Genomic DNA, 12,326 nt, shown 5'->3' with positions numbered 1-12,326 from the left:
CTCCATTTTTGCATTTCTAATTGTGGCCGAAAAATAACGTGCAAAGAAGAGTTCTTTGAATCGGGCCCATGTCAACGCTATCGGTATCGGTCGGTGCTCTTCCATCTGCTTTACAGACCCCCACCATCTCTCAGCCTCCCCTACTAACTTGAACGTGGCAAAGGTGACTTTCTGCTTTTCAATGCAATTTAACACATCTAAGATCTTCTCGATCTCCTAGATCGAATTCTCAGCACGAACTGGATTTGTACTACCCACAAAAGCAAAGGGCTTCAATCTGGTGAACTGCTCAATGGAGCAACCTAACTCAGTCATAGGACGATCCTATCCCTTGTTCGAACGCACTACCTCAGCCATAAGCTACTGTGCGAAGTCTCATAGCACACTAGTGGAGTCATTACTAGCCTTGGGGCTGGCACCCTCACTACTACTGCCTCCCACATTGGCAGTGATATCCCTAGATTCCATCCTAAAAGCATTTACGAGAACCCATTAGACAGGTAATAACCTACCCATCAGCTATTACTATCACAATATAAGGTCAATTCTCCAAATTCACATTCTTAACAATTAACATACTCCATAAATTTGACATCCTCATTCTAACTCGAATTTCACCCTTCTACTAGGAAACAAAGTCGTCAATGGATTGTCGTGATTTTCTAAACCTTTCGACTGACCCAGAAAAATACAAAAGTCTATCAATGAATTTTCATGTCCAGATATACAAAGCAAAATCCAAGATCTTATCCTTGTCCTATACTCTGGTATATTCTACACTATCACAATTGGCAACTTCTTAGTTTAGCACATATCTCTAACCAGGCAGGATGAATCAAATCATACTTCCGACTGGCTACGGGCTCTGATACCAACTGTAACGACCCGACCATTTACACGGACCCAGGTGTCACTCACATATATCAAATACTTATACCTGTTCAAGATATGGAAACAACCCACCCTAAACATGGACATACAGGTGTAAATCATACATAATCATGATGTAAATGTCATGGAAAAACATAAACATCCATTGGGATTTCTACTAGACTTATACCAGAGTTTACTAATACATCCATAAATTTGCATAAATTCCAGACATAGAACAATTCTTATTATTACAACCCTCCCAAAAAAGACTTCCATCTAGGTTTAATACCCAATTCAGATGCTTACGTAAGCTGACCAAAAATAATCTCCCTAGTCCCTTTAGCTACTAGGATCGGCGCACTAATGGACCTGAAAACAAAGGTTGTATGATAGGGTGAGACACCTCTCAGTAAGGAAGAAGAAGTTATAACAGTATGTGACTGCATATATGAATAATTTAATTCAACATCTAAAATATAAATCAAATATTTTCAATACAGTAATGCATCAGGTATATCATCATTCATATTACAAAATTCCCACATCTATCTTTCAACCATTTAATGATTTATAAGATGACTAATAGCAAAATATCCCTATAACCAATTTTTCCCTGGGGCCTGGGTTGTGCGCTGATACTCGTCCAATGCCCTGTTCATGCAGACATTGCCGAGTACCTACTTATGATCGGACTACCTCCATTGGCCCAATATCAGCCAATGGTTTCACCCCGCTAGCCGACCATCTTGGTACCCACACCGTTTAACACGTGTGGTTGCACGTGTACATCTAGCTACGATATCGCGCCGTATCATATGGCAGTAGTTTATTTCAACCCCGCAAAGAAGGTATTTTTCAACCCTCCCAAGACTCTCAAGTTGTGGTTCCGTGTATCATAAATTCAATTTATACAAACATGATAACCTACGCAAATCCAGTATTTTTCACAAATTCAAATAATACCATCGGGTTCAAACCGGCGTCTTTCCACTCAGTTTACCCCTCTTTGTTTACTGGTTCAGCTCGGTGTATCACCGGCTTCCGTTTATCACATTCTCAGTATAACAAATTAGAACTTTGTTCCCATATTCTATATCGATAGTATAGAAAATCCATTCATTTCCATTTCAATGTATATCACACAAGTTTAATCCAAAAACCCGCTAAATGATAGAAATTAAGTAAATATCATTTAAATGAATAAGTAAACAATTCGAGCATCTCCTACTATAGTATAAACACAAATAAATGATTTTTGTAAAGTTTGGAGATCATACGCCGAAATCCTCGTTTTTACCAAAAATCATAAAATCGTAAAACTGGCATTCCTACTTGGTAGAATTTAGCAAATAAGCAGTTAAATCATACATATAAATATAAACTAGTTTTTTAGCGGTTTAGTTTTCCAAAAATGTTGTTGTAATCAAATTCCCCTTACCTTAAACTCGAAATAAAAGTTCGTACAAACACGGTCCAAATCGACAACCCCGGGATCCCGAAAACCTAAAACCACAGAACATAATCTTACTATCTTTTCTACTACTATCCAAATACCCAATTAAAACTAAGATCAGATCCCTACCTCAAATTTTGGGAAAAACCCAAAAATCTTCGAAATGATGATCTGATCCGTTAAACTTGTAGAGTTTTCTCTTCTGATCCACGCAGTACCCTCCGTTTTTGGAAACGGACGACGAACGGTGAAGAATCCTTGAGAGAGAGATAGATTCGTAGCTTAGAGAGAGAGAGGGAGAGCTTTTGGATGAATCTTAACCCCTAAGCAACTCAAATGGGATATTTATAGGGCCTTTGACCCAGTCCAATTCATCGACAAGGCGGCGTTTTCGACGACGAATCCACCACAAAAATCGCTGACGAGGCCCTGAATTTCGTCGACGAAAATTTCCTGAGAACCCCCAAAACCCCTCAGCATTCTCTCGTCGAAGAGGCTCTGAATTTCATTGACGAGGCTCTGAAGGACTTCGTCGACGAATGTGATCCTTCGTCGATGAATCCAGTTTTAAAAGGTTTGGGTCTCTACAGTGGCTTTCTCCTCCAGTTTTGCAAAATCTTAAATCTAAAAACATGCCATGTGCTCGTGAATGCTTTGATTCAGACCCCTTTCAAACCATCTCGCCTTTTGGTATTCATTTGGAACCATGGAAGATGCAAAGTGAGATAGTTCTAGGAATTTAGCAGCATACTCCTAAACAGTGAGGCGCTCCTGAGTCAAGTTGAAAAATTCTTCCACCTTCGCATTCCTAGTGGTGGCGGGAAAGTATCGGTTGTAGAAGACCTACTTGAAATGACCCTAGGTCATTGCTATAGGTACCACTTGTTGTTCTTCAAACAGATTCACTGCGTGCCACCACCGTTTAACTTCTTCGGCCAACTTGAAGGTGGCAAAAAGAACCTTCTGCTCCTCGGTTCAGTTAAACACTGCCATTATCTTTCCCATCTCTTGCATCCTCATTTCAGCATTAATCGGATCAGTGCCACCATCAAAAGATGTGAGTTTCAGATGGGTGAATTAATCAATAGTACAACCCTCATGCACTGGTGGGTAGCTTGATCTCCCGAAGTCTCGTCTCAACTCTTCCCTAACCTGACGAGCTATTCCTCGCAACAAATGAGAGGTGCCAATCTCATCCCCACTAGAAGCTTCCAACTCTCTTCCTCCTTCTTCATCCACGCCTTGCCTCTAGGATCCATCCCTAAATATAAATATACAACAGAGGCAATTTAGAATCTCCACATCTTAATATATCTATGACATAATCTTAACACATAAAACCAATTTAATATCTAAATCCTTAATTAAGTATCCAACATCCAATTATCCACAATCATCTTAACTTTTAAATTCAAATTCCAAATTTCAATTTCTCTGCTTGGAAACATCACCGTCGATGGATTTACCATGGTTTTACGATACCGTCGACTGATTCAGAAAATCACAGAAGTCCATCAAGAGACTTCTACCTCTAGGCTACGAAACAGACTCAAACTCCTGTCAGTACCTTAACCTACCCATTCCTATCCTTATTCAACTCAAACCTATACTTTGGTATTAATCCTCCTAAGTCATCAAAACCGTTATGCTCTGATACCAACTGTAAAACCCTGGACCCACCACGTGGGGCCCCAAGTGTTATGAGACCATCCACACATCTCTGATACCATTCATGCAACAGAAATAATTAAATAACCTCAAACATAATACCAAAATTCTATATCTACATACGCAAACCCATAAAAATTATAACCATATCCTCCATATTACATGACCAGAATAATTAAAAATAAAACTATACATATCCGTTCTTTTTGTTTACTCACAAAACTACCTTACCCTGGAGCTTTCTACGCTTGATCACCTGGAAGACCTAAAAAGATTAAATATTCGTTGGGGTGAGACACCTCTCAGTAAGGAAAAAAATAAGTTGCAACAGTGTGTGGCTGAAGTGTTTAATAAATAATTACAAAATACACACACAATCGTATTTCTCCATCAAAAGCAGCTGAGAGAAATTGCACCCTTAATCACATCATCATAGTCAACTTCTCTGTCACCCATTCACATACACATATACATCATTATTTTATTGATAATTACCGAGAATAGGGAAGTCTACCCGCCCATACAAGTAGATTCCCTCTGCTCTAGTGCTAATACCAGGGCACTCACCTTTCTCAGTAAGCCCTCGGGTTATGTATCCAGGTAAAGTCTCCAAGAATAGGGAAGGTCACCCACCCATACAAGTGGCTTCCCTCTATTCTGGTATCCACAAATAATTATCAGAGTACTCGCCTTCTTCAGCAAGCCCTTGGGTGGAGTATTCTACTTTACCAAAAATACTTAAATAATTAAAGTTACTTGCAACCAATAACAATTATTTCATAGAATTCCACACATATACGCATACCGAAATCAATCCACACAGGATAATTCACACAATCTTCAATCATACCCAAACAAGCTCCATATCCACACAGAATACAACATCCACACAGGACTCTCATACATATAAAAATACGTGTCCACACAGGACTATTATACAGACAACATACATGTCCACATAGGATTATCAACCACACACATCACATGGTCCACACAGCACTAATCATCACACAGATTATAACATAAACCACCCTATTCATGGTAAATAGGTGAAACAAACTCCTCATACCACTACCAATGTTTACCCCCCAATATAAATATCCATATAACTACCTCCTCATACCACTGTCAACGTTATATGACGGTTATATCAGGTACGATATAACGACCTCCTCATACCATTGCCAACGTTATATCACGATTTACATGAACCACAAAACGAATTAATGGCAAATCCAACCACTCAAGCACATCCACACATCTACCATAGTATACACAATCAACGAGTATTCACAACCAACCAGTATTTTCAACCAAACAAAATTCGCAGCCCAACAGTATTTGTAATCACAATAAATCATCATTCCACAGTACTTGCAACCATTTAATTAACAAGGTTGGTTTCAAGCAACATGATTTTTCCCAATATAATATAATATCAAAAACAATATTTTCAATACCTGCACTGTTTAGAAAACTATATCTAAATATATAGAATTTATACCCAAAATTAGCCAGTTTAAAATTAATAAAAATTGTTGTTATAAACTATTTTCACTTACCCGCTCCTCGGGATTATTGCCTATGTTGACCTTATTGGTCACACCCGGTTTTGATTATGACAAATACTCATTGTATCTAATGAGTGTTTGAGTTTTTGTGCAGGAACTAAGAATGTTAAGATAAAGATGTGCACAAAGCAAGTAAAGCCCGACGACCAAAGTTTATTCCATATTGTAATATATTTAATTGGTCTGTAATAGTAAGTAGGTATTTGGTTTGTAATAAGCTCACACACATCACATGTATGATTTACTACGTAAGCTCAAACAAACCATAAATGAGAAAGAACCTGAGAAAGACCTTAGGGTGTACCCTTCGGTGTCTTCAAATTGGACCTTAAGTGACCCTAGGACACACGCATTTACATATATATTTGTTAGGCACTTCATTAGGGTTTGTATGCTTCAAGATTGGACTGAAATGCACACATGGTGCACTTTCGGTTGACCAGCACAGTCAGTTCATTTTGGATTGGTTGACCGAAACCAGGCCTAGGTCAATAGTTGACTAAGGCCCTGGTCGACTAAACCAGGTAATTTAAAAGACCCTGGTCGATCGAAACCCCCTGGGGTCAAAAGTTTGACCATCTGGTCTACCGACCCTATTTGTACTCCAATTACCTGGTCGATCGAAGGGTCCTCGGGAGAAATCCCAGCGGTCTGGTGGACCGAACCAGGTAGTTCAAAACGTCCTGGTCGACCGAACCTTGGAAAATTGAGAAATCGCCCTCTCCTGGTCGACCGAGCCTTCAGTTCAAAAGTCCCCTGGTCGACCGAAGCATATGAGACTTGGTCGATTGAACTTGTTCTGGTCGACTGGACCTCTCGGGTTGCCCTGATTTTTTACCGCGGTTAATATTTTTTAAACAGGGTTAAAATGCTTTAAACATCATTAAACTTTCCTAATAATACCCAATAAGTCTCCAACGGTCATATTTTCTCCCATGTCTATATATATAAGTTCATTTGAGAAAATTAGGGGTGATTAGCCACTTTGATTAAGGAAGAATTCTCTGAAAAATAAAAACCCTATACTACTCATTTTCTTACTCAAATCACTTATACTTGCCTTCTATTATTGCCTACATCATTTGTAAGTTGATTGAGTGTTTTTGCTTAAATAGGTTTGCTCTCCTTGTGTTACTTATTTGACACGATTTTCTTAAGAGCCAAACCTAAGGATTCTTAGGGGGCTTTTACTAATAAGCCTATCCTAAGAAGACTTTGTTTGATCTTCTAAGCTTGCACCTTTATTGCAAGATCTTGAGAAGATTGAATTTGTTTTTGGTTGCAAAAACTTTTCAAACACTTCCAAATATCTATTGCACTTTTATCTTCTAAAATATTTGAAGAGATATTTGTTTGTGTGTTAGTGGTCTTTTTTGCAATATTCTTTCACTCATATATTATTTGCTGAATACAAAGACTACACATCTTTTGCAAACTAAGCATATACATCATTTAATACCAACATGCTTGAGATATCTTGCTGATTGAAATACTAGAGACTTGACATCTTTGTGTGAACTTATTTGTTGAATATCTTGTGATACAAAGATTGCTTGTTTGACACTCTCACGTATGCATTATACTGATAGAAAATACCTTTGAGAGTTGAACCATTTAGACCACATTGAGCTTACATATTGAATCATATTGTGGTGTAGGTTATTGCACGCATTTGGGTACATATCTACTTTACACGAAAGCACAATCACTGTACCATCTGATTATATACACTTTTTTTGTATATCCAGGCACGGCCCTGAAGAGGGAGACTAGCCCTGGAATAGTCCCAGATTGGCTTAGACCCGATAAGGAAAGCTAGGTGCGTCGTCCTGTTAAGGCGTGTCGGTTGAGGTCAGCTCCACTAATTGACCTGGTTAAGGTTGAGGTCAACCCTGTGTTAATTTGACCTGGTTGTAAACGGTGTCGCTCCACCGTTAAGTGAGCTATTAGTGGAATCTTCCTGCTTGCGAGCTAGAGGCGGGGACGTAGGCAGAGTTGGCCGAACCCCGATAACATATTGTGTGTTCATTTACATTTCCACACTTTATATTTACCGCACAAGTATGTTATGGGTGAATGATGCGTATGACTTAATTTCCACATTATATTATCTACGCATTTGGAAATTGCATAGACTGACCCTAGGTTGTGTATACACTGATTGTTGGATAGATTTACCTAGGAGAAAAAGTTTAAATTTCCAATTCACCCCCCCTTGGGAACACACCAATTTTTTACAGCCTAAACTGAACAAAACGAGACCTTGTATTTCAAAAATCCCAACTTACTCAAATCTTATAAAAACACTCATTTACTACTTCCTAGGCTCCAAATAATTATATTTGTTAAGGAAATTCCAAAACAACTCACTTACCTTGATTTTGGAATGGTGCCCCAAAATCCCAAATCAATGATCTGCTTCGGCAGCCTTGTAGAGAACAATCTTACGAACCTCGTGGTGGTTTCGGATCGTGAAATCGGGTTGAATCCAGCCTGGAATCGAAGAGAGAAGGCAGAGGGACCATTATATATATATATATAGAGAGAGAGAGAGAGAGAGGCTTCATGCAGAATTTTTCTCGTTGAAAAATGAAAGCAACTTTATTTATAAGTAGAGCCTCGTCGACGAGACACGCGGACTCGTTGATGAGCCCAAGAACACCATTCGTCGACAAAATTGGAAGCTCGTCAACGAAATTTAGAATATCTCAAACCCCTCAACAACTCCTCGTCGATGACACATGTGCCCTCGTGGACAGGTCAAGGAAGAACTCTCATCAAAGAGACTAGTTAGTTCTTCGATGAGTTCTCGCTGACCTTTCTTTAAAAATTCCTTTTCCCTTTCTGCTATTTTCCCTTTTCCCTTTTACTATCTTTCTTATTATTTTAAATAGTTTAAAATTTTCTGGGTTGTTTCATATCTGGTATCAGTTTAATTTTATGCAATTTACTTTTTGCACCTATATGTTCATGTTCATTGTTCTCAATGTTTGATATACTGAGATTGCTATAAATTGATTATATATCTGCTCAGTAGTTCACCTTTTGAATTGGTATGTGTTTTGGACAGACCCTATGTTGTGATCTACTGTTATTGGATTAGTTATATATAGGAGAAAATTTTTAAATACCCAATTCACCCCGCTCTTGGGAATACACCAATTCCAACAAAAAGATTAGAGAGAAATTGGAGTTAATCAAAATTACTAATTTGAGTTATGAAGGGGGTATTTATAGATTTTATGAAAATTATGACCGTTGGGGACACGTTGGGTATTTTCCAAATTATTTAATTAAAAGTTAATTACATTTAAGCTCTTAAAAAATTCGTAACAGGAGAGGTTCGGTCGACCATATTCAAGGTTCAGTCGATCATATTACTACATTCGGTCGGCCGTGGCACTTTTGAACTACAGATATGTTCGACCGTCTCAAGATGATTTCGAACCCCTTCGTGGGTTTGATCGACCGTGGCTTAGGTTCGATTGACCACTCATATGGTTTGGTCGACCGTGGCCAAAATGAACTATAAGTTCGGTCAACCAAGTAGTTGGGGTGTTAGACACGTGTTGGTTCGGTCAACTAAGGGCGGTGTGTTCAAAACAGAACGGTCGACTGAGCAAAGTCAACATGTTGACTTCTGACCTGTTTGGTCGACCGAGGCATTTATGCTGCCAAGGATTTGGTTGACTGGTCTTAGTTCGGTTGACTGAGGCATTTTTACTACCAAAGATTCAGTCGACCGAGCTTTTAAATTAAGCCCAAAAATCCAACATCAGTCGACCAAAGTCTATTTTTGCCCCAAATATGACCCTAAAATATTCTAAACCTTTTGTATAATTTTAGTCTTTTAGAAAAAGATTTTTCTTAGAAATGTTATGTGCCCTAAGGTCATTTCGTTCCTAGGGTCAATCTACGGTCGTTCTGAGCATTCATCCATATCATACATGCATGCATTATTACAGACCAAGTATAAAAAAATTAAATGCATTACAACAAGAAATAAATGGCCTTTTTTTTTTGTTCTTCTCTTCATGGAATACGCCAAGCTGTATATAGGCTTTAAGTTCCGTCTTGGCTTCCATTTCTCCTATATCTTATGTCCGTGCTAATATGTAAACTTGTTCACATACTAAATGCACACATAAGATAAATGTGCTTTGTCAGCATTAAAACAGGAATCAGACTCAAAAAGTCAACAATCCAATTGCCTACAGGTTAACGTTACCTCTGACACAATCTATGATCCATGACGTATTCCATGTATCTATGTTAAGGAAGTACGTTTCAGATCCTTCACACGTGATCAGTTATTAATCACTAGAACCAAAGATGCCCTATCATATGAAGAGGTGCCCGTTCAAACTCTAGACCGAAAAGGAATTACGCACAAAAAGGATCCCCTTGGTAAAAGTACTCTAACACAATCACGCAGTTGAGAAAACTTCATGGGGATTAGAGGATAAAATGCATCAGAGATATCCACACCTGTTCAGCGGGACCTAGCATTGAACTGATAAAGGAAAAGGTAAATAATTGTTTTCGACTTTTGTTGTGTATAATGTAGGGTAGTTAGGTATGGGTTACTGTTTTTGGTTTTTGGTTATGAATGGTTTTGGGAGAAATTTTTTTATGTGATTGATTGTAATATCTTAGGACCCTTTTTGTAACCACGGTATTCCTTTACCATAAGTGAGGGTAATTAATAAAGATTTTGTGGTTTGTTTTTCAGGTGGTGATATAAATGTTGATTAACAAATTTCGAGGACGAAATTTTTATAAAGAGGGGAGGATGTAAAGACCCGAAAAAATATTGAAAATAAAAATATAACACAAAAGAGGAAAATTAGTTTGGTGTGGACCAAATTGTCAACGATTTGGTGGGAGTGCAGAAAACCGTCGACGATTTTGAGTAACTGAGGAACAGTTAAGGTGAAACAGTAAAAAAGGTTTGGTTAAAAAGTCAAACCATTTACGGTTTCATCTGGCAGCTACTAACCATAGTGATTTTGTGATTTAGGCTTTCTAGACACTACTCCAAAACTAGGGTAAGTAAGATATTTTTGATATTGAGACTACTGTGAAAATTGTGGAAATGAGAACCTTGGTGGACCAGTAATGTAATTGAGAGCACGATACCATTGCTAGGAAATGAGTTAGTGCAACCACACTTATTGGGGAGAGTGTTGGTATTGGGAGTCAATTGGGCCTGCGGAGGGTTGTTAACCGCCCTTGGGTTCGGACCAGTCTGTGGTGGGCCAATCGTACTACAAACAAGAATTGTTTTGACTTAGCCTAGTGGACCAAACATGACTAAATCCCGCCTTCGGGTTGCATAACTCGATCATGTGGGGTGACTACATGACGATGATATATGGATATCTACTTAGGTTGGTTCCTAATTATAGACATGATGAAACTATGTTTACAGACACGTTGGGTTTCGAACCCAGGAAGACGTATTGAGCACATACATAATTTTGAGAAAAATATATGAATGCAAATGTATGTATATATATAGATGTATGTATGTATGTATATGGATATAAGTATAGGTTTCATGATTACTTAGTTAAATGAACATGTTTTGAATCATTTAAACTCATATTACCACACACTAACAATAATTTATTCCATCTTACTGAGAGGTGTCTCACTCCTTAGTATTTTAACATTTCAGGAAATCTAGAGAGACGAGCTTAGAGAGCTCCATGTAGGATTAGTGATTTTGGGGATTGAAAGCAGTGGCGGTGAGACACTACTATTTTATCTGTGTATAGATATGTTTATGTACCTTGGGTTATATTGGTGGTTTTGGGAGAGAGGTACTTTTATATTATGATGGTATTAGTACTCTAGTATGTATTGTATGTAGGGTATATGTATATTATGCTTCCGTTGTATTGTATATTAGCTTATGGAAAGTCATACTCGGCAACCAACTTGGGGGTTGGGTGGTTTATATATGGTATTAGAGTTTCAAGCATATAAAAGGAAAAAAAAAAAAAAGAAGTAAAATTTTTCGGTTGTCACACACCTCACGACTCTCTCTCTCTCTCTCTCTCTTTCTCTCTCTCTCTCTCTCTCTCTCTCTCTCTCTCTCTCTCTCTCTCTCTCTCTCTTTGTTTGAATTTAAAATTTGACTGAGTATTATTTTAGTTCAATTTGTTCTTTTATTTGAAGTCTTTGTTTGAATTTAAATATTTGTTTGAGTTATTTTTATTATTAAGTTCATCATGCTTTTTTAATCTTATTTTCATTGTTAAGTCGAGTTATTTTATTGTTGAAGAACCTTTTTATTAGACTAATTTTTGTTCTAGTTCTCTCTCACTTTCTCTTGTTCTCTTGTTCCTTTAATTAATTAGTTTGTTTAAACTTCAATGTCATTTTAATATTTAATGAAACTTAATATTGTTAGATTAATTTTCATTTAAGCTCATTTTAATGTGGATTTAATCTGTTTAAGTATTTCGTTGAGTTTAAGAATTTATTTAAGTTAGTTTATTTTATTCTTAAGACCTTGTCTGGGTGTAGTTTATTTTTGTTTAAAGACTTTATTTACGTTGAGTTTATTTTTGTTTAAGATTTTGTTTAGGTGTAGTCTATTTTTGTTTATGAGATTAATGAAGTCTTCTGTCTTAGTTCATCATTTGAATGTTTAAAGAGTTGTTTAATTTGCTTGTTTAATCTTGTACTATTTATTTGAATGATTGAATGGATTGTACTAGGTTGGCATAGTTGGTCGGTCTATTTAATTTCAT

This window comes from Malania oleifera, chromosome 6, assembly GCF_029873635.1.
Source record: "Malania oleifera isolate guangnan ecotype guangnan chromosome 6, ASM2987363v1, whole genome shotgun sequence".
In the NCBI taxonomy this organism is placed as follows: domain Eukaryota; kingdom Viridiplantae; phylum Streptophyta; class Magnoliopsida; order Santalales; family Ximeniaceae; genus Malania; species Malania oleifera.
Note: the sequence above shows the minus strand (reverse complement) of the source record.